We start from the raw sequence: 19956 nt of genomic DNA, 5'->3' as shown, positions 1-19956 counted from the left end.
GATGAATCCTTGCAGTCACGAAAGCTTTAAATCGAAACGCAAACCCCATTACGACCCCCCCCACAACTCCTTTGGTTCTTTCGGTAAGGCCACGTAGAATGAGAATAAAATAATAAAATAAAACAATAAAATTCTCACGACGTTTCGGCCGCAATACAAGTAGCCGTCCTCAGGTGAAGAAACAGGACTGTGACATGACATCGGGCGTCCTTAGTTCTGTCAGCTAACACGTGTTTTTTTTGTGTTGTGGCCGAAACGTCGTGAGAATTTTATTGTTTTATTTTATTATTTTATTCTCATTCTACGTGACTTTACCGAAAGAACCAATGAAGATGAATCCTTGCAGTCACGAAAGCTTTAAATCGAGACCCCCCACAACTCAGGCAGGATGACTTTCATCCGTCCCACCTCATTTGTGTTGTGGTTGTTCCCCCCCACCCCTACCCCCACCGGGTTATGCTCTTGCTTTTAGCTTTAAACGTACATTTAAAATGAAACTACGTTTTGTTTTTCCAGGTAAGGCCCACTGAGCAGTATAGCTCTTCGCAGAAGCCACCTGGCCACCGCGAATGGGAGCTCAATTTCAGTGGCATATCATCACGTGGACATTTAGAGGAGCCAAATACTCAAGAAATGTAACACGAGGTTGTTTGTCGCTCGCATAGAGATCGACGTGAGTGGAGTGGTCCCGATTTTGCGACCAAAAAAATATCTGAAAATCAGCCCTAAATGAATGAATTTAGGACGATCCTCAAACAATATCGTTTTTTATTGCTCCGAAAGCGGAAGTGACGTCACTAATATGGCCTAAGATTCATCGGACGTCCTTAGTTCTGTCAGCTAACACGTGTTTTTTTTTTTTCTCCATAAGGTAATTGATCCAAAAATCTGAATTCAACTGAAAAAATCAGTGACCTCAAATGTTTTAATCCGAAACTGGTCCCGAGTTTGTGTCCATCGCGCAGAAGTGTAAAGGAGTCTTCGGATTCGGTGTGGCTTTCCTGGATGAATACGTAATTATAATTATTATTAAAGCACTAATTGTCAAACAAAATGCTGCTTCTTGTTATTTCAGTGTGTAGCCAATCGGCGACCGGGATGATCATAGGCTGTGGTGGGGTCACTGGGTGGTTGAGTGCCTGGATGGCTGGGTGGCCAGGTGGCCGGTGGCGTGTAGTTGCGTGACTAGGTGATTGGGTGGCTTGGTGGTTGCGTGGCTGAATGGATGGGTGGTTGGGTGGCTGAGTGGATGGGTGGTTGTGTGGTTGGGTGGCTGAGTGGCTGGGTGGTTGGGTGGCTGGGTGGCTTGGTGGCTGAGTGGCTGGGTGGTTTGGTGGCTGAGTGGCTGGGTGGTTGGGTGGCTGAGTGGCTGGGTGGCTGAGTGGCTGGGTGGTTGGGTGGCTGTGTGGTTGGGTGGTTGGATGGCTTGGTGGTTGGGTGGCTGGGTGGCTGAGTGGCTGGGTGATTGGGTGGCTGAGTGGCTGGGTGGTTGGGTGGCTGAGTGGCTGGGTGGTTGGGTGGTTGGGTGGCTTGGTGGTTGGGTGGCTGAGTGGCTGGGTGGCTGAGTGGCTGGGTGATTGGGTGGCTTGGTGGCTGAGTGGCTGGGTGGTTTGGTGGCTGTGTGGTTGGGTGGTTTGGTGACTGAGTGGCTGAGTGGCTGGGTGGCTGAGTGGCTGGGTGGTTGGGTGGCTGTGTGGTTGGGTGGTTGGGTGGCTGGGTGGCTGAGTGGCTGGGTGATTGGGTGGCTTGGTGGTTGGGTGGCTGGGTGGCTGGGTAGTTGGGTGGTTGGATGGCTGGGTGGCCAAGTGGCCAGTGGTGTGTAGTTGCGTGGCTGGGTGGTTGGGTGGCTTGGTGGTTGAATGGCTGAGTGGCTGGGTGGTTGGGTGGCTGAGTGGCTGGGTGGTTGGGTGACTGAGTGGATGAGTGGTCGGTTGGCTTGGTGGTTGGGTAGCTGAGTGGCTGGGTGGTTGGGTGGCCGGTGGTGTGTAGTTGCGTGGCTGGGTGGTTGGGAGGCTTGGTGGTTGAATGGTTGAGGGGATGGGTGGTTGGGTGGCTGAATGGATGGGTGGTTGGGTGGCTTGGTGGTTGGCTGGCTGAGTGGATGGGTGGTTGGGTGGCTGAGTGGTTAGGTGGCTGAGTGGATGGGTGGTTGGGTGGCTGGGTGGTTAGGTGGCTGAGTGGATGGGTGGTTAGGTGGCTGGGTGGTTGGGTGGCTGGGTGGATGGGTGGTTGGGTGGCTGCGTGGATGGGTGGTTGGGTGGCTGGGTGGTTGGGTGGCTGCGTGGATGGGTGGTTGGGTGGCTGGGTGGCTGGGTGGCTGGGTGGTTGGGTGGTTGGGTGGCTGCGTGGATGGGTGGTTGGGTGGCTGGGTGGATGGGTGGCTGGGTGGTTGGGTGGTTGGGTGGCTGGGTGGTTGGGTGGCTAGGTGGATGGGTGGTTGGGTGGTTGGGTGGCTGGGTGGATGGGTGGCTGGGTGGTTGGGTGGTTGGGTGGCTGGGTGGTTGAGTGGCTAGGTGGATGGGTGGTTGGGTGGTTGGGTGGCTGGGTGGATGTGTGGTTGGATGGCTGGGTGGTTGGGTGGCTGAGTGGCTGGGTGGCTGGGTGGTTGGGTGGTTGGGTGGCAGGGTGGATGTGTGGTTGGGTGGCTGGGTGGTTGGGTGGCTGAGTGGCTGGGTGGCTGGGTGGTTGGGTGGATGGTCTCGGGGTCAGCCACACTGAGCCGGCACCACAGGACATCTAGGTCCGAATCCAGACAGCGGGAGCAAGTTAAGGACAGTATTGTGGAGAAGTCAACAATGGTTGTCCTATGGGGTGTCTCGCCGCCCCCGCTCCCCGCCCACCCCGCCCCCCCACGGCATTCACCACGCCTCTGCCATAGGAATGTGGAATTTCCACCACTGCCTATGCCGGACTGTAAACAAGAGGTGAGCACTAATATCGCACTGTTCATTTGAGCAAGGACATCGCTTTAATAATAATTATACACAAAAAAACGCCATCACTTTCAATAAAAATGAAATCCGTAAAACTCATTTATTTATGATTTCTTTTGCAATGCACTGGGGCGATAATTAATTTTAGTCCGAGCCTCATCCCATCCCTTGCCGTCATTTAAATGGGTTGTGAAGACACTGGAGTGCCGAGCATCGCCTCCACCTCCTCCACCAGCGCCACCGCCGATGCAACTCCCGCAGCAGCTAAGGGGCCGTCCATAAATGACGTCACGCACCTGGGGGAGGGGGGTGTCAGACATTTGTGACGATGTGTGACGAGGGGGGGGGGGGGGGTTGAGAAATGTGACGTCACATCAAAATGCGCAACTTTAAATAAATGTAGATAACACGTTCTACTTAAATTTTGATTTAAAGCTTTCGTGACTGCAGGGATTCATATTCTTGGTTCTTTCGGTAAAGTCACGTAGAAGGGAAACAATACAATTGTTTTATATTTTTATTATTTTATTGTTTCCCTTCTACGTGAATTTACCGAAAGAACCAAGAATACGTTCTACTTAATTAATAAATGTTTTCTCCTACATCAGAGTGCAGCGCCACATTAAATACGCACTACAATGACAATAGTTTAAAGCGATTTGAGGCATGTTTTATTTTTTTTTGGGGGGGGGGGGCAGAGCTTTGTGACGTCATATTTGAGGGGGTTCTGACTTTTTGTGACGCCGTGTGACGATGGGGTGGGGGGGGGATCAAAAATCGTCCAAAATCGCGTGACGTCATTTATGGACGACCCCTAAATCCGGGACGTTGAACCAACAAAGCGGGCCAGGCCAGACCGAGAGGAGGACATGGATTTTCTTGGTCGCGATTTCGGTGATTCGGCTGCTGCGTTGGCAGTGGTGAACACAAGGCGCAATTAACCACAACAACGATCAACACATCAGTCAATAATAACACCGTGTGGACTTTATGGAAAAATAATTGAATCATGTATATATATAAAGTATTTGATTATATATCATGGAGAGTCACCGCTGAGTCGTACGAATCTTGATCAGCTGTCCTGCTGCCACATGGGGCGACACGTTGGCGAGATGTTGACTACCTCACCGGGTTCACAGGAGGTCGTGGGTTCGATCCCAACCCTTGACGCCTGCTGTATATTTGGGGTCTGCGTGTCTCTCTCTCTCTCTCTCTCCGTGGTGAGATGTTGACTACCTCGCTCGGTTCACAGGAGATCGTGGCTTCGATTCCAACCCGGACGCCTGTGTGTATTTGGGGTGTGCGTGTCTCTCTCTCTCTCTCCCCGTGGTGAGATGTTGACTACCTCGCCGGGTTCACAGGAGGTCGTGGGTTCGATCCCAACCCTTGACGCCTGCTGTATATTTGGGGTGTGCGTGTCTCTCTCTCTCTCTCTCCCCGTGGTGAGATGTTGACTACCTCGCTCGGTTCACAGGAGATCGTGGCTTCGATTGCAACCCTGACGCCTGTGTGTATTTGGGGTGTGCGTGTCTCTCTCTCTCTCTCTCCCCGTGGTGAGATGTTGACTACCTCGCCGGGTTCACAGGAGGTCGTGGGTTCGATCCCAACCCTTGACGCCTGCTGTATATTTGGGGTGTGCGTGTCTCTCTCTCTCTCCCTCCCCGTGGTGAGATGTTGACTACCTCGCTCGGTTCACAGGAGATCGTGGCTTCGATTCCAACCCTGACGCCTGTGTGTATTTGGGGTGTGCGTGTCTCACTCTCCCCGTAGTCAGATGTTGACTACCTCGCCGGGTTCACAGGAGCTCGTGGCTTCGATTCCAACCCTGACGCCTGCTGTATACTTGGAGTTTGCGTGTCTCTCTCCCCGTGGTTGCGTGGATTTTTTGCTCTGGGTCCTCTCCGGTTTTTCCCTTCACATTTATAATCAAAGTGCTGTACATTTCCACGTGATACGCCACGTCGTTGGGGTAACTTTTGTGGTAGCCAGGTCGGTGTGTGATCTACCAACCCTCGCTGCTGCCTCCTCCACAGTACTGGATTGCAGGCAGTCACGTGCGTAGCCACCAACCGCCCGACGTTTCGGGCGATGGCCCTTCTTCATAGCAACATGAACAGAGAGGACCGATACCAGTTGGGACACTGTAACGTGTTGAGAATTACACACAATTACATACAATAATAACGTTTGCTATGAACAGGAATAGCATGTGTTAAGTCAGTTAAGTAAGGGAATATATATAAATATGAAGGGTCACTGCCCGAAACGTTGCCTGTTATATATTTGTACGTATGTATGTTGGACGTCTTTGGCACCGTTCGTGGTAATGTCGAGGCCACGCACACAGAGTTGTTATTGACGGTCGTGATGGGTTCTTTGTTCTCAGTCCATGATGCAGGGAGCCGAAATATTTCGCCACAGCAAGGAGGCGGCGTGCGAGTAAGGGGGTGGGGGGGTGAGGGGGTGAGGGGGGACACAGATCCCAGCGCCTCTGAGATAAGCAGGCAAAACGATTTCCTGCCCAAATAAGCACTGAGCCATTTGCGCAGAACCGGTGGTGGATATTCCACGTTCCTATGGCGGGGGGGGGGGGGGGGGGGAGCGAGATGGAGAGAGGCCACTGTTGTCCTCGCCTACATTAAGTGGTATTCATTTTTATCGACCCCTTGAAGAGATGACGATGAGCTAAGTCAAGCTCCTCCCCCCCCCCACACCACCCTAACCAGGTGTCGAACCCGCAAGCGTCCGATTGCTGCGAGCCTCTGGCTCTCCTGCCTGAGCCACTGCCTCGGCCGAGTTCAAAACCAGATCTGGATTTGACCCCTCACCGGTGACCCGGCGCAGACAGCTCAACCCCTCCCCATCCCCCCGCCCCCTAGCCCCCCCCCTCCTCGCCTCGCCCCCCCCCCACCCCTCCACCGACCGACGCAAAATCCTCTCCGCCTCTCCGCATGCGTGAGCGCAATTAAACACAGGGAATATTAATTAAGGAGCTCATTACCATAATACCCACCACTCCTGCGCCCCCTCCCCCCCGCCCTTCCGCCACCACCCAGGGCCCCCCCCCCCCCCCGACGTCATTTGGAATGCAGAGCACGTGGCGATGAAGTCGATGGCGGCGCTGAGCGATGGGCCAGAGAGCGCGCGGGGAGTGCCGTGCGAAATCTGCGGCGCGTGCGATCTTGATGTGCGTCGAGAGGAATGACGCAAATGTCGAGGGCAAATAATAAGGCTCCGGCAAACGGGTTTTGCCAGCATGGGAAGAGTGGGTCAGATGCCCTCTGATGCGAGGGTGGAGCGAAGTGCCCCAAAAGTCAGGACACGTAGGTTTGTTGTAGGTGTAGTGACCTCGATTCAGCTACGCAGCAGCATAGCGCCGGTTGCTGGCGGGGAAGGGGATGGCAGCCCTGACGTCAGCAGGCCACGTGACACACCAGAGGGGATATCTGGGGGAAAGGTTACAGAAGGGGCACGTGGGGGAAGCCCGGGAACCCGCTGGTAGGTTCTAGAGAGGGGGCGTGGCCGGGGCGGAGCGAGGCCACGCTGGGAGCATAAAAGGGGGGCCCTGGGCAAGAGCTCGGGGCTGCCGTTTGGAGTGGGATCCTCGTCGTGCTGTTGAAGATCGTCGCCATCGTCGTTGTCGCCTCGTCGCCTTCATCGCCGTCGATATTGCGCTGCTAGACGCTAGTTGGCTGTCTGGGTTCAGCGCCGTCAGTGTTAGACGGCTAGCGTTGTGTATAGGCTAGCGACACACGTAGAGTTGTGTAGAAGCGAGCGACTTAAGAGTGTGGACCAGCGTAGGGTGTGTATTGTGCAGAGGGTGCTCGGTTAAATAAAATAGATGCCTCCAATTTTTAGCTTCTACAAGTCAGTCGCTACATTAGTATACGGGGTGGCCCAAATGTCAGGACATGTAGGGTTGTTGTTATTAATATACAGGGTGGCCCAAATGTCAGGACACATAGGGTTGTTATTATTATACAGGGTGGCCCAAGAGTCCGGACACATAGGGTTATTATACAGGATGGCCAAAATGTCAGAACACATAGGGTTGTTATTATTTAGGGTGGCCTAAATGTCAGGACAAATAGGGTTGTTGTTATTATTATACAGGGTGGCCGAAAAGTCAGGACACATAGGGTTGTTGTTATTATTATGCAGGGTGGCCCAAATGTCAGGACACATAGGGTTATTGTAATTATTATGCAGGGTGGCCCAAATGTCAGGACACATATGGGTTGTTATTATTATTATTATACAGGGTGGCCCAAAAGTCAGGACACATAGGGTTATTGTAATTATTATGCACGGTGGCCCAAAATGTCCCCGGCCAGAACAACTGCAGTGGTGACAAGTGGATCAGTTGCCGGCGTTCTGGGTGCAGGGTGGAAGGGATGGGAGGCTCTGTGGTGGGGAGTTGGGGAGTGGTAGTGTTGTAGTGGTTAACTAGCGCGCTGAGCTACGAACTAGGTAGAACCCCCAGTTGGATTCCCACTCACGGCCACCAACAAAAATGAGGATTATCTGAACCGGTCCCCGGCCTCTCCTAAGTCTGCTCAGCTTCAAAATATCTAGTGCCGATGTTAAACATTTCCACAAGGGAGACAAAGGCGCTCGAGAGTGGTGCTGGGTCACCTACCCCCTCGTGTGCCGTGCTGGCCTTCGTAAGAAAATATCCTTTATTTATAAATCTGATATTCATAAATGTGCTATGAATGAAGCCCATTACCCAAAACGTCGCCTATTTCATCAGAATCAGAATATTAATTTGTAATGCAGGAGGAATCCGATGAGCTATAAAGCTTTTTTTCACAGATATCCTGTCGGGGCGGGTCAAAACGTTACAACAACACAAAAAACACGGTACGGGTGTAAAGTGTAAATGGAAGGGTTAACAAATCGCTTAAAAATATACACAGTAATAAAACAACACTTTTTTTTCCCCAGCACTTTCCCCGAAACGTCTGTGAATGCTATATGGGGGATCTTTGCCTTTAGTCGGGGGGGGGGGCGGGGGGGGGGTGGCGGTGGTGGTGGTGGTGGTTAGGCAGAGGGCTGTGTCACAGCCATCTGTGCGTGTCACTGCGATTAGGACGGCGGGGCGAGCCGTTAGGTGGACGGGAAGATCACCGGGACGTCGTCAGCTGTCGGTCGCGATCACAGCCACGCAGGGGCCACGCTCCGGGCCACGGCGCTTCCAGCCTCGTGAGCGACGGACGAGCGAGAGGGAGGCGGGGAGGGAGAGGGAGGGTGGGTGAGAGGGGGGTGAGAGGGGGGTGAGAGGGGGGTGAGAGGGGGGTAGAGAGAGAGGGGGTAGAGAGAAGGGGTCGAGAGGGAGGGGGGTAGAAAGAGAAGGGGTAGAGAGAGGGAGGTAGAGAGAGAGAGGGGGGTTGAGAGATGGGGTAGAGAGAGAGAGAGGGGGTAGAGAGAGGGGGTAGAGAGAGAGAGGGGGTAGAGAGACGGGGTAGAGAGAGAGAGGGGGTAGAGAGAGAGGGTAGAGAGATGGGGTAGGGAGAGAGGGTAGAGAGAGGGGGTAGAGATAGAGGGGGTAGAGAGAGAGAGAGGGGGTAGAGAGAGAGGGGGTAGAGAGAAGGGGTCGAGAGGGAGGGGGGTAGAAAGAGAAGGGGTCGAGAGGGAGGGGGTAGAAAGAGAAGGGGTAGAGAGAGGGAGGTAGAGAGAGAGAGGGGGGTTGAGACATGGGGTAGAGAGAGAGAGGGGGTAGAGAGAGGGGGTAGAGAGAGAGGGGGTAGAGAGAGAGGGTAGAGAGATGGGGTAGGGAGAGAGGGTAGAGAGAGGGGGTAGAGATAGAGGGGGTAGAGAGAGAGAGAGGGGGTAGAGAGATGGGGTAGAGAGAGAGAGGGGTAGAGAGAGGGGGTAGAGAGAGAGGGGGTAGAGAGAGAGGGGGTAGAGAGATGGGATAAAGAGATGGGGTAGAGAGAGAGGGGGTAGAGAGATGGGGTAGAGAGAAGGGGTAGAGAAAGAGAGGGGTAGAGAGAGAGGGGGTAGAGAGATGGGGGGTAGAGAGATGGGGTAGAGAGAGAGAGGGGGTAGAGAGATTGGGTAGAGAGAGAGGGGGGTAGAGAGAGGGGGTAGAGAGAGATAGGGTAGAGAGAGAGAGGGGGTAGAGAGAGAGAGGGGGGGAGAGAGATGGGGTAGAGAGAGAGGGGGTAGAGAGAGGGGTAGAGATAGGGTAGAGAGAGAGGGGGTAAAGAGAGGGGGTTGAGAGATGGGGTAGAGAGAGAGAGGGGGTAGAGAGAGGGGGTAGAGGAGAGAGGGGGTAGAGAGGGGGGTAGAGAGAGAGGGGGTAGAGAGAAGGGGTCGAGAGGGAGGGGTAGAGAGAGGGGGTAGAGAGAGGGAGGTAGAGAGAGAGAGGGGGTAGAGAGAGAGGGGGTAGAGAGGGGGGGTAGAGAGATGGGGTAGAGAGAGAGGGGGTAGAGAGAGGGGGTAGAGAGAGAGAGGGTACAGAGAGAGGGGTAGAGAGAGGGGGTAGAGAGAAGGGGTCGAAAGGGGGGGGTAGAAAGAGAAGGGGTAGAGAGAGGGGTTAGCGCGGGGGGGGGGGGTAGCCGGGGGGGGGTAGCCGGGGGGGGTAGAGAAAGAGGGGGTAGAGAGAGGGGGGGTAGAGAAAGATGGGGTAGAGAGAGGGGTAGAGAGATGGGGTAGAGAGAGAGGGGGTAGAGAGATGGGGTAGAGAGAGAGAGAGGGGGTAGAGAGAGAGGGGGTAGACAGAGGGGGTAGAGAGAAGGGGTAGAGAGAGAGAGGGGGTAGAGAGAGAGAGGGGGTAGAGAGATGGGGTAGAGAGAGAGGGTAGAGAGAAGGGGTAGAGAGAGGGGGTAGAGAGATGGGGTAGAGAGAGAGGGGGTAGAGAGATGGGGTAGAGAGAGAGGGGGTAGAGAGAGGGGGTTGAGAGATGGGGTAGAGAAAGAGGCGGTAGAGAGAGGGGGTAGAGAGAGATAAGGTAGAGAGAGAGAGGGGGTAAAGAGAGGGGGTAGAGAGATGAGGTAGAGAGAGAGGGTAGAGAGAGGGGGTAGAGAGAGGGGGTAGAGAGATGGGGTAGAGAGAGAGGGGGTAGAGAGAGATAGGGTAGAGAGAGAGGGGGTAAAGAGAGGGGGTTGAGAGATGGGGTAGAGAGAGAGAGAGAAGGGATAGAGAGATGGAGTAGAGAGAGGGGGTAGAGAGAGAGGGGGTAGAGAGATGGGGTAGAGAGAGAGGGGGTAGAGAGAGGGGGTAGAGAGAGAGGGGGTAGGAGAGAGGGGGTAGAGAGAGAGGGGTAGAGAGAGAGGGGATAGAGAGATAGTGAAGGGGTAAGGAGGAGGAGGCAAGAGCGTGCTTCTTCGTGTTCATGTTTGTGTCTACGAAGAAAGAAGCACAGATTGATTTTTTTTTCAAAATGGGAAAAATACGTAAAATATTTCATTAAAATAAAGGGGGCGGGCACATAAAGCAAAGCAATGGAAAAACCCGACATGACGAACGAAGCAAAGCGCCGACTAAACCGAGCATCTTCTTGTTTCCTCTGATCTCCATATATATAAAAGGCAAAGTTGTGAATGTGTGTCTGTCCAAAATTTTTAGCGTACTTCTCGACATGCAACAAACTTGAAATTTGCCATGTGGGTACTTTTCAGACTGTACACCATGCAAAAATTATTAAAATAGACTTTTTTTTTTGGGGGGGGGGGGAGCTCAATAATGCATTTATTTTTTTACACGGTGAGCTGTGACGTCAAATCTGTCACGTGACCCGCGCACGTGGAAGCGTAACGCATTGTAGTGGTAGCGGTTAGCGCTACGCCGCGCTACGAACCCGGCGACCCGAGTTCGATTCCCGCTCACGGCCACCACCGGCGACGATTATTTCAACCGGTCCTGGGCCTCTCCTAGGTCGACTCAGCCTCAAAACGAAATAACTGCTGTGGTGTGTGTGAACATCGTCACTGGGGGGACAAAAGGCGGCCGGGCGTGGTGGATCAAAGTCGCGGGTAAGTACACCTAGTCGTAAATAAAAATTAAAGAGAGGGAGGGTGAGAGAGATGGTTAGAGGCAGAGGGAAATTAAGTGGTGCTGGAGTGTGTGTGGTGGCCAGTGTAGTGAAATATAAAACTATTTCAACTCTGGAAAGCAACGTTTGCTTTATTTTAGCAGGTAAGGCCCCACTGAGCTATGTAACTCTTTTTTTTTTTCAGAAGCGACCTTGCTATCAGGAACGAGAGCTCAACGCGAGCGGCTCTCACATCGCGTGGACAATCAGAGCAGCAGACAAATCCTCGCGCGCGCGTGATGTCGATCATAAAAGCGGAGGGGAAAAACCGGAGGTGCAGGAGAAATCAGTAATATTTAAAAATACTTTAAAAAAAAAATCACGCTTTAATGAAATGTACCGTGCTAGTAATGGAAGAACTCCACGACTCCAGGAAGTGGCCCCGAAGCTTGCCACAACGTAAGGGGACCGTGGTCATTTACAGCCAACGTCAGTTGAGCGTGGACAGTTAGACCCAAGCCGAAACATAACATATAACAAATAATGTTTAAAAAATATATATTTTTTATTTTTTTATGATAGAATATAGTATTGTCATCAGTATGACACAGGTATTTCAAATTTGCAGTCGAAAGCACGTTGGAAAGTGGGTAAAATTGAGTTACAAGATTTATTTTTTGAGGATACAACAGACGGGAGTGTGGTAGTAGTTACATTGGAGAAACCAAACGCCATGTCTCGGACCGCATTCCTGAACACAAAGCAGACCTTAAACACGGTAGGACCAACACCTCGGCCGTGGCAGATCACTGTTATAATTCAGTAGGCTCACATGACATTGACTTCTCAAAGACAGAGGTTCTTTACAAGCCATCCGGCTACCATGAGAGATTCGTTCATGAGGCTATCCAGATATACAAGCACAGAGACAATTTCAACCGAGAAGATGGATTCTGGCTTAGCAATCATTGGAAAGATTTGATAAACCATTTTGGGTCTTAATTGATTGTTCACGCTTACGGTGGCTTTCAGACAGCATACATTAATTTTTCGTTCTCCCCCCTCCTCTTTCGAACATAGATGGACTCGTCCATCTAAACAAACTGCCAAAATCGCTGTCCGTGGTGCTAACGTTTAAAAATAAATAAATACAAACCGCCACTTCTTTTAAATGTTTCTTGCCGTTGGTTTTCACACCTGATGATGACTGCTTGTGTTGCAGTCGAAAAGTCGTGAGAATTTTTATTGTTTTATATATATATTTATTTGTTTATTGTTTCCCTTCAACGTGACTTTACCGAAAGAACCAACAATATAGACGGGAGTGCGTTAAAAAAAAGCGTGTAATGAGTAATAATAAAAATACATCCACGACCACCGAGAGAGAGAGAGAGACACGCAAACTTCAAACATGCAGGCATCGTCAGGGTCGGGCTCGAAGCCACCGATCCTCCTGCATACCTGGAGAGGTCGTTAACATCTCTGCCCCAATCTGGTCAGACGACCCTCGCGGCTGAATCGGCGTGGGCCAGTTCGGCATACAGCAGTGGACAAAGTCGTCACTCTTCGACATCCATACTCCTTGGTTCTTTCGGTAAAGTCACGAAGTTAGAAATGAAATACAACAAATCACGACGTTTTAGATCGCGACACAAGCGAAGGGGATGACGACCGCTTGTGTTGCGATCTAAAACGTCGTGATTTGTTTTATTTTGATAATTGTTTTTTTACCCTTTTATCTGGCAACAAAACTGACACCTTTTTTTACAAGGAGTCACGTTTACATTGACCACAATACCTGCGCCTTTTGGCGTCTTCTGGTCCAACACACCAATGTGAGACTAGGCTCTAAAGAAAGCTGTCTCGGGTGTGGACCAATCAATTTCAAGGACAGTGCCACATACATTATTAGAGTTGTTTTTTGTTTGCGTTCCGACCGCAGGTATTGTGGTCAATGTAAACATGACTCCTTGTCAAAAAAAGGTGTCAGTTTTGTTGCCAGATAAAAGGGTAAAAAACCAATTATCATATTTTGTTACCGGCAAATGAGGTTTCCAATGGTTGTTTTATTTTACTTGTAACTCCGTGACTTTACCGAAAGAATCAAAGCGTATGGATTCCTGCAGTCACGAAAGCTTCAAATCTTCTACATCTGGCGCGTTTGTCGTCTTGTTGTTCTGATGAGCCCCTCTCCCCCTCCCCTGCTGCGTCTCCGTGGCAACGGCGCTGCTGCGTCTCCGTGGCAACGGCGCTGCTGCGTCTCCGTGGCAACGGCGCTGCTGCGTCTCCGTGGCAACGGCGCTGCTGCGTCTCCGTGGCAACGGCGCTGCTGCGTCTCCGTGGCAACGGCGGCTCGGGTCGTGCGCCAGGGGCGAACGATTTCCCACTGCCGGAGACGACCCCGTGACACCGCGTGTTGGGTAGGGACTGTTGTGTTAGTGATTAATGCACTTTAATTGTTATACAATGGTAAGATACAAGAAGTATATAATTTAATTTGTATCTATTTTTAAAGTGATTTGCTTGCCTTTACTATACTTTGCGCACCTGCCGTGTTTTTGAAATTGTTTGTGTTGTTGTAAGAGTTCCGACCCCGTGCCCCATACTGGACATGTGGGAAAAAAAGAGCTTTATAGCTCATCGGATTCCTCCTGCAGTGTAAATACATCTGATTCTGATTTACAAATGTTGAGCCTCCGTGTCCTACCCATAACATTCGCTGAACGTAATAAAAAAATAAATCTATAATTATTACGATTTATGAAAGACTGGGCACGCAGATGACAAACGTGGAGTGCGTGCATTCGAAGACACGAGGGTTGATGCCGATATCATCCGAACTGCGAAGAGGAGCGATTGTGACGACATGACGCTCCCACAGCCAAGAGGAGGCGATGGGCCATGGTCGAGACTAAGAACCGAGCGGCCGCCCAGGAATGGAACGCATCCGTGAGGACTTCCGCCCGGGAGATGGAGCAGGTGGCTTGCGGTGGCTTTCATCCAGCGGTGGATTGGCCATGGCCGGTGATGAGGATGGTGGTGGTGGCGACTCTGGGAGGCCTTCATCCAGCGGTGGATTGGCCATGGCCGGTGATGAGGATGGTGGTGGTGGCTCTGGGAGGCTTCCATCCAGCAGTGGATAGGCCAAGGCTGGTGATGATGGTGGTGGTGGTGACTCAGGGAGGCTTCCATCCAGCAGTGGATAGGCCAAGGCTGGTGATGAGGATGGTGGTGATGGCTCTGGGAGGCCTTCATCCAGCAGTGGATAGGCCAAGGCTGGTGATGAGGATGGTGGTGATGGCTCTGGGAGGCCTTCATCCAGCAGTGGATAGGCCAAGGCTGGTGATGATGGTGGTGATGGCTCTGGGAGGCCTTCATCCAGCAGTGGATAGGCCAAGGCTGGTGATGAGGATGGTGGTGATGGCTCTGGGAGGCCTTCATCCAGCAGTGGATAGGCCAAGGCTGGTGATGAGGATGGTGGTGATGGCTCTGGGAGGCCTTCATCCAGCAGTGGATAGGCCAAGGCTGGTGATGAGGTTGGAAGTGCGGAGACGCAAACGGAGTTCCACGACCAGCGGCGCGTGCGTTCAATTAAAAGTGTTTATTCATATCACGTTCATTTGATTTCTTAGATTCGAGACTTTTTTTTTCCCTTCTTCGCGATCAGTTTCGCCACGATTCGAACGCTCACGATCAATCTCGTGCAGAGATTTCCCTTAAGGTTAATGGTCCGTGGTTTTTTTTTATTTGTATTCAATACATAAATGCACGTCGTCTTCCGCTGATGGAAGATGGTCTAAAATTAACAAATCGGAATGCCATACGTCTTCTTGTGCAACATCACGTAAAATGTCTCCCTCCCCACCCCCTCTCTCTGTAAGATCGTCATCGATACAATTCCAACAACCCCCCCCCCCACCAAACGTTTGGTGATTACTTATCCGCTTAATTATCTTTTCATAATTGTAACTCGTAATACAGATTTTGGGTTAGATCGTGTAAGTATACATATTGTGTCGTAACCCTCCACCACCCGACACAGCCAATTAGTAAGGGATTTGTCACGTAAACAGAACGCCAATTAATTACTAGTATGGTGTATAGTAGTGTATTGTGTAGTGTATAGTGTAGTGTATAGTAGTGTAGTGTATAGAAGTGTATAGTGTAGTGTATAGTAGTGTATAGTGTAGTGTATAGTAGTGTATAGTAGGGCACTGGTAAGGGGTTGTCAGGTATGTAGTAATGTAGTGTATAGTGTAATGTATAGTAGTGTATAGTGTAGTGTATAGTAGTGTATAGTGTCGTGTATAGTAAAGTGTATTGTAGTGTATAGTGTATAGTAGTGTAGAGTGTAGTGTATAGTAGTGTATAGTGTCGTGTACAGTAGTGTATAGTATAGTGTATTGTAGTGTATAGTATAGTGTATAGTAGTGTATAATGTATTGTATAGTAGTGTATAGTGTAGTGTATATCAATGTGTAGTGTATACTGGAGTATACTACTTCAGCCCACCGGTGTGTTGGAGACTAAATCCACATTTACAATTTGAGTAGTACGACGTTTCGCTGGCAATGACATCCAGCATCATCAGGCGATTTACCAGAATAAGGAAGCAATCCACCTGCTCAAGGTCATAAATAGCGCAGGAAGGCGTCACCCTGCTCGATTTACTCTCCAACACACCGGTGGGCTGAAGTAGTATACTACACTATACACTGATATACACTACTATACACTAAACTATACACTACACTATACTAGTAACTAATTGGCGTTTTGTTTACGTGACAAATCCCTTACCGATTGGCTGTGTCGGGTGGTGGAGGGTTACGACACAACATTTATACTTACGCTAACCCAAAAACCTCTATTATGAATAATATTGGTCACGAAAGCCTGCTTACGTGGCATAATTAAAACGACCGACGCGTGCAGCCTGCAAATTGCCTCGCTCAGCGTTTCTGCAGGGCGAAAGACCCTCCCCCCGCCAGAGGGGGCTCTAAACAGCCACTTGGCCTACTCTTCCACGCTGCTCAGACGTCTCGGAAGAGTGGTGTGTGGCGTATATTATACATCGTTATATCATGTAACGATGTATAATATACCCCACCCCCCCCCCCCCCCCCTCCATGCTGATGCATCTTTAGCCATCATGAAAAATAAGTGTTAAGATTTTTCAACACCAAATAGTAACGGGTTTTTTGTACGGAATCATATTTCTGCATTAAGTTAAACCACACACAGCACTTGCGCGGTGAACATGCGGACAAACGCGCCCTAGTAATATCTGATGCATTGTCTTTGAAACGGCTTGGTCTACACCAGAGGGCAGCCTTATTCATGGCCCAGTCTCACCGCCAGTGTCAGACCAGAGAACACAACCACAAAAAGGCGAACGGCACAAAGGCAATGCCACTATCAGAGGGCTTATAGCTCGGGGTGAGCAGCAGCTGTATCAAGAGATACCTTTTTGAAAGTATCAAAGTGTATGAAAAATAAGAATATGATTTTACCCCTTTCCTGGCTAATAAAACAAGAGGTGTTACGATGTTCAAACACCAAATTGAAACCTTTTTTTCAGGGAATCGTGTCTGCATGCTCACACCGAGCTATAAGCCCTCTGATAGCGGCATTGCCTTTGTGCCGTTCGCCTTTTTGTGGTTGTGTTCTCTGGTCTGACACTGGCGGTCAGACTGGGCCATGAAGTAGTCTCTGGTGTAGGCCAATCACTTTCAAAATACAACGCTTCATTTATCATTTCCAAATCATGTTCGCCACAGGTTACCGTGTGCGGTCAATGCAGCAACTTCATTCCTTGCAAAAGGTTCCCATTTGGTGTTTGAACATCTGAACACAACTCCGGTTTCATAGCCAAAAAGGGTTAAAACCCATTCTTATTTTTCATCATTTTTGTTTGTCACGCCGGCAAAAACAAGGTCCCGTGGATTTATTATTTCGCGTAAACGCAACCGCGCGTTTATAACGGTGTTAGCGGAGCAATACGCTAAACAAATCACCGCAAGTGCGCCGTCAAATTGCCCACGCTCGGGGCGATCACACTAGTTGGCGTTTGAACATCCGAACACTTCCCCGTGTCATTATTGCCGAAAAAAGGTTGAAAAATTATTCTCGTCTTTTTTTTTTCAAACGATGTCAGTAACCCTCCACCCCCCTCCATCGATCGGACTGTCGGGGCGAATCCCTGGTGTGGCCTACGTCCTCATGCCTGCACCAGTGCGGTCACACACCAGTGTATCTAGGTGCGTTCCATTTAAGGCCGAGTTAACCTAGGGGAGGTCCAGGACACGTTCAGATAATTCGCCACCGATGTTTGGGTTAGCCATGGCCGGGGAGAATCATAGGTGCGTTCCATTTAAGGCCGAGTTCACCTAGGGGAGGTCCAGGACAAGTTCAGATAATTCGCCACCGATGTTTGGGTTAGCCATGGCCGGGGAGAATCATAGGTGCGTTCCATTTAAGGCCGAGTTCACCTAGGGGAGGTCCAGGACACGTTCAGATAATTCGCCACCGATGTTTGGGTTAACCATGGCCGGGGAGAATCGAACTCGGGTCTCCTCCCAGGGTTCGTAGCGCAGCACGCTAACCACTGCGCTCCAACCTTCCAAAGACAAATATCCCCCACCCACGTATAGCCTTTAACAGACCGTCGGGGGCAAGTGCTGCCATTGGTCGTGTGCGGGAATCGAACTCGGGTTTCGTAGCGCAGTGCCGCTGACCACGACACTACCCTCCACTGCACACACACCACACACACACACGCACCAATAAATAAATATGCAACAGCAGAAACGACGCAACGCCGCTAACAGTCGGAGGCGTCATCGTCATCACGAACACCTGTGCCAGGCACGGTGCAAGTTTTAGCAGCTGGCACAAGCAAGGGCAGAGGGGCGGGGGGGGGTTTCCCAACTTCACTCTTCGTGACTCCCACCACCACCACCACCACGCTTCATCTTTCCTCGTTCACCAAGCTACTCCTCGCCATTCACGTACGCAGGTTCCACGCCGCACGCGCCCGATGATTGTTAAGCACGCCCCACGTGACGCGCCGAGCAATGACGTTTGTACGGCCGATTCGTATTAAGATTGAGATCTCAGTGTGCGTGTGTGTGCGTGTGTTCCGTTTGTGTGCACGTGTTCCTTGTATACATGTGTTCCGTGTGTGTGTGCGTGTTCCTTGTATACGTGTGTTCCGTGTGTGTGCGCGCGTTCCGTGTGTGTGTGTGTGTGCACGTGTTTCGTGTGTGTGTGCACGCGTTCCGTGTGTGTGTGTGCACGTTACACGTGACGAAGTCTGCGTTCACCGCTCAACGACGCGCAAACGCGTTCGACAATCATCGGGCGCGTGCAGCGTGGAACCAGTTAATTTACATTCGAGTGTGGGGAGGAGCAACTTGGCAGAGAGAGAGAGAGACGGGGCGTGGTGGTGGTGGTGGTGGTCGAGAGTCCTGGAGTTTGGAAGAAAAAAAAACCCCGATATAGTGCAACATTCAACACCGTCGGCCAAACTGCGATGGGCCGAGCCAACAACGAGGTCACGAAGGGCCTTCATTTGAATGCCCCGGCCTCTGCGCGATAAGTGCTTTGGCGTTCACGGGAACGGAAATCCTGCGCCGTGGTTGTCCCACGGGTGGGGAGGGATAAATGGTCTCCACGAGCCCAGCAACCAAACGAGAAGGCCGGTGGCTTGGAGATGTCAACTACCTCGCCTGGTACGCAGGAGTACCAGGCGAGGTAGTTAACAATCTCACCACGGGGAGAGGCAGAGAGACACGCAAACTCCAAATATACAGCAGCAGGTGTCAGGGTCGGGATCGAAACCCACGACCTCCTGTGTACCAGGCGAGGTAGTTAACAATCTCACCACGGGGAGAGGCAGAGAGACACGCAAACTCCAAATATACAGCAGCAGGCGTCGGGGTCGGGATCGAACCCCACGACCTCCTGTGTACCAGGCGAGGTAGTTAACAATCTCACCACGGACAGAGAGAGAGACACGCAAACTACAAATAAACAGCAGCAGGCATCGGGGTCGAGATCGAACCCACGACCTCCTGTGTACCAGGGGAGGTAGTTAACAATCTCACCACGGACAGAGAGAGAGACACGCAAACTCCAAATAAACAGCAGCAGGCATCGGGGTCGAGATCGAACCCCACGACCTCCTGTGTACCAGGGGAGGTAGTTAACAATCTCACCACTGCTGCTGTATATTTGGAGCTTGCGGCGTCTCTCTCTCTCCCCCCGTGGTCGCGTGGATTTTTCTCCGGCTCTTCCGGTTTTTTTCCCTCCACAATTAGAATCAACGTCACCACGCCGTTTCGAGTATTTGCCCGCGATAAATATCCACGCGATAAGCCACTTCCTTGCACTATCATACGTAATAATAGCCAGGTCGCTTCTGAAAAATAAAAAATATAGTTTAGTTCATAGTTCATTTTAATTTGTTTCTGGGTTTTAGATCCTCCACCCGCCCATCAAGAGTGTCACGTTTACAATTGTGTTATTTCTTGACTTAAAGCTTTTGTGACTGCAGAAATTCCTATTCTTTGAGTCTTTCGGTAAAGTCACGTAGATAGGTTCAAATAAAAAAAACACGTTTCGATCGCAACACAAGCGATCGTCATCCCACTCTGAACCTCTCCCCCTTTAACCGCGAACTCTGAAAACAGACGCCGCTCCTCCTCCATGCAACAGCAGCAGTGTCGAGGCCCTAATGCAGCCTCCCTCCCTCCCTCGCTCCCTCCCTCGCTCCCTCCCTCGCTCCCTCCCTCGCTCCCTCCCTCGCTCCCTCCCTCGCTCCCTCCCTCGCTCCCTCCCTCGCTCCCTCCCTCGCTCCCTCCCTCGCTCCCTCCCTCGCTCCCTCCCTCGCTCCCTCCCTCGCTCCCTCCCTCGCTCCCTCCCTCGCTCCCTCCCTCGCTCCCTCCCTCGCTCCCTCCCTCGCTCCCTCCCTCGCTCCCTCCCTCGCTCCCTCCCTCGCTCCCTCCCTCGCTCCCTCCCTCGCTCCCTCCCTCGCTCCCT

The 19956-nt window shown here is 51.5% G+C and overlaps 1 long non-coding RNA gene across 1 annotated transcript; it reads right to left on the bottom strand.

The window, feature by feature from the left end:
• Positions 1-14500: 14500 nt before the first annotated feature.
• LOC142906332 (uncharacterized) lies at positions 14501-19688 on the bottom strand. The gene is made up of 2 exons (XR_012930148.1): positions 18687-19688; positions 14501-18644 (listed from the first exon to the last, which is right to left on the bottom strand). It is a non-coding gene; the product is annotated as an uncharacterized LOC142906332 (long non-coding RNA).
• Positions 19689-19956: the final 268 nt, after the last annotated feature.

This window comes from Petromyzon marinus, chromosome 63 (assembly GCF_048934315.1).
Source record: "Petromyzon marinus isolate PM22_M1 ecotype Great Lakes invasive population chromosome 63, UKy_Petmar_22M1.pri1.0, whole genome shotgun sequence".
NCBI classification, from domain to species: Eukaryota; Metazoa; Chordata; class Hyperoartia; order Petromyzontiformes; family Petromyzontidae; genus Petromyzon; species Petromyzon marinus.
The sequence above is the reverse complement of the archived record's forward strand: the minus strand, read 5'-3'. Positions and strand labels throughout refer to the sequence as shown.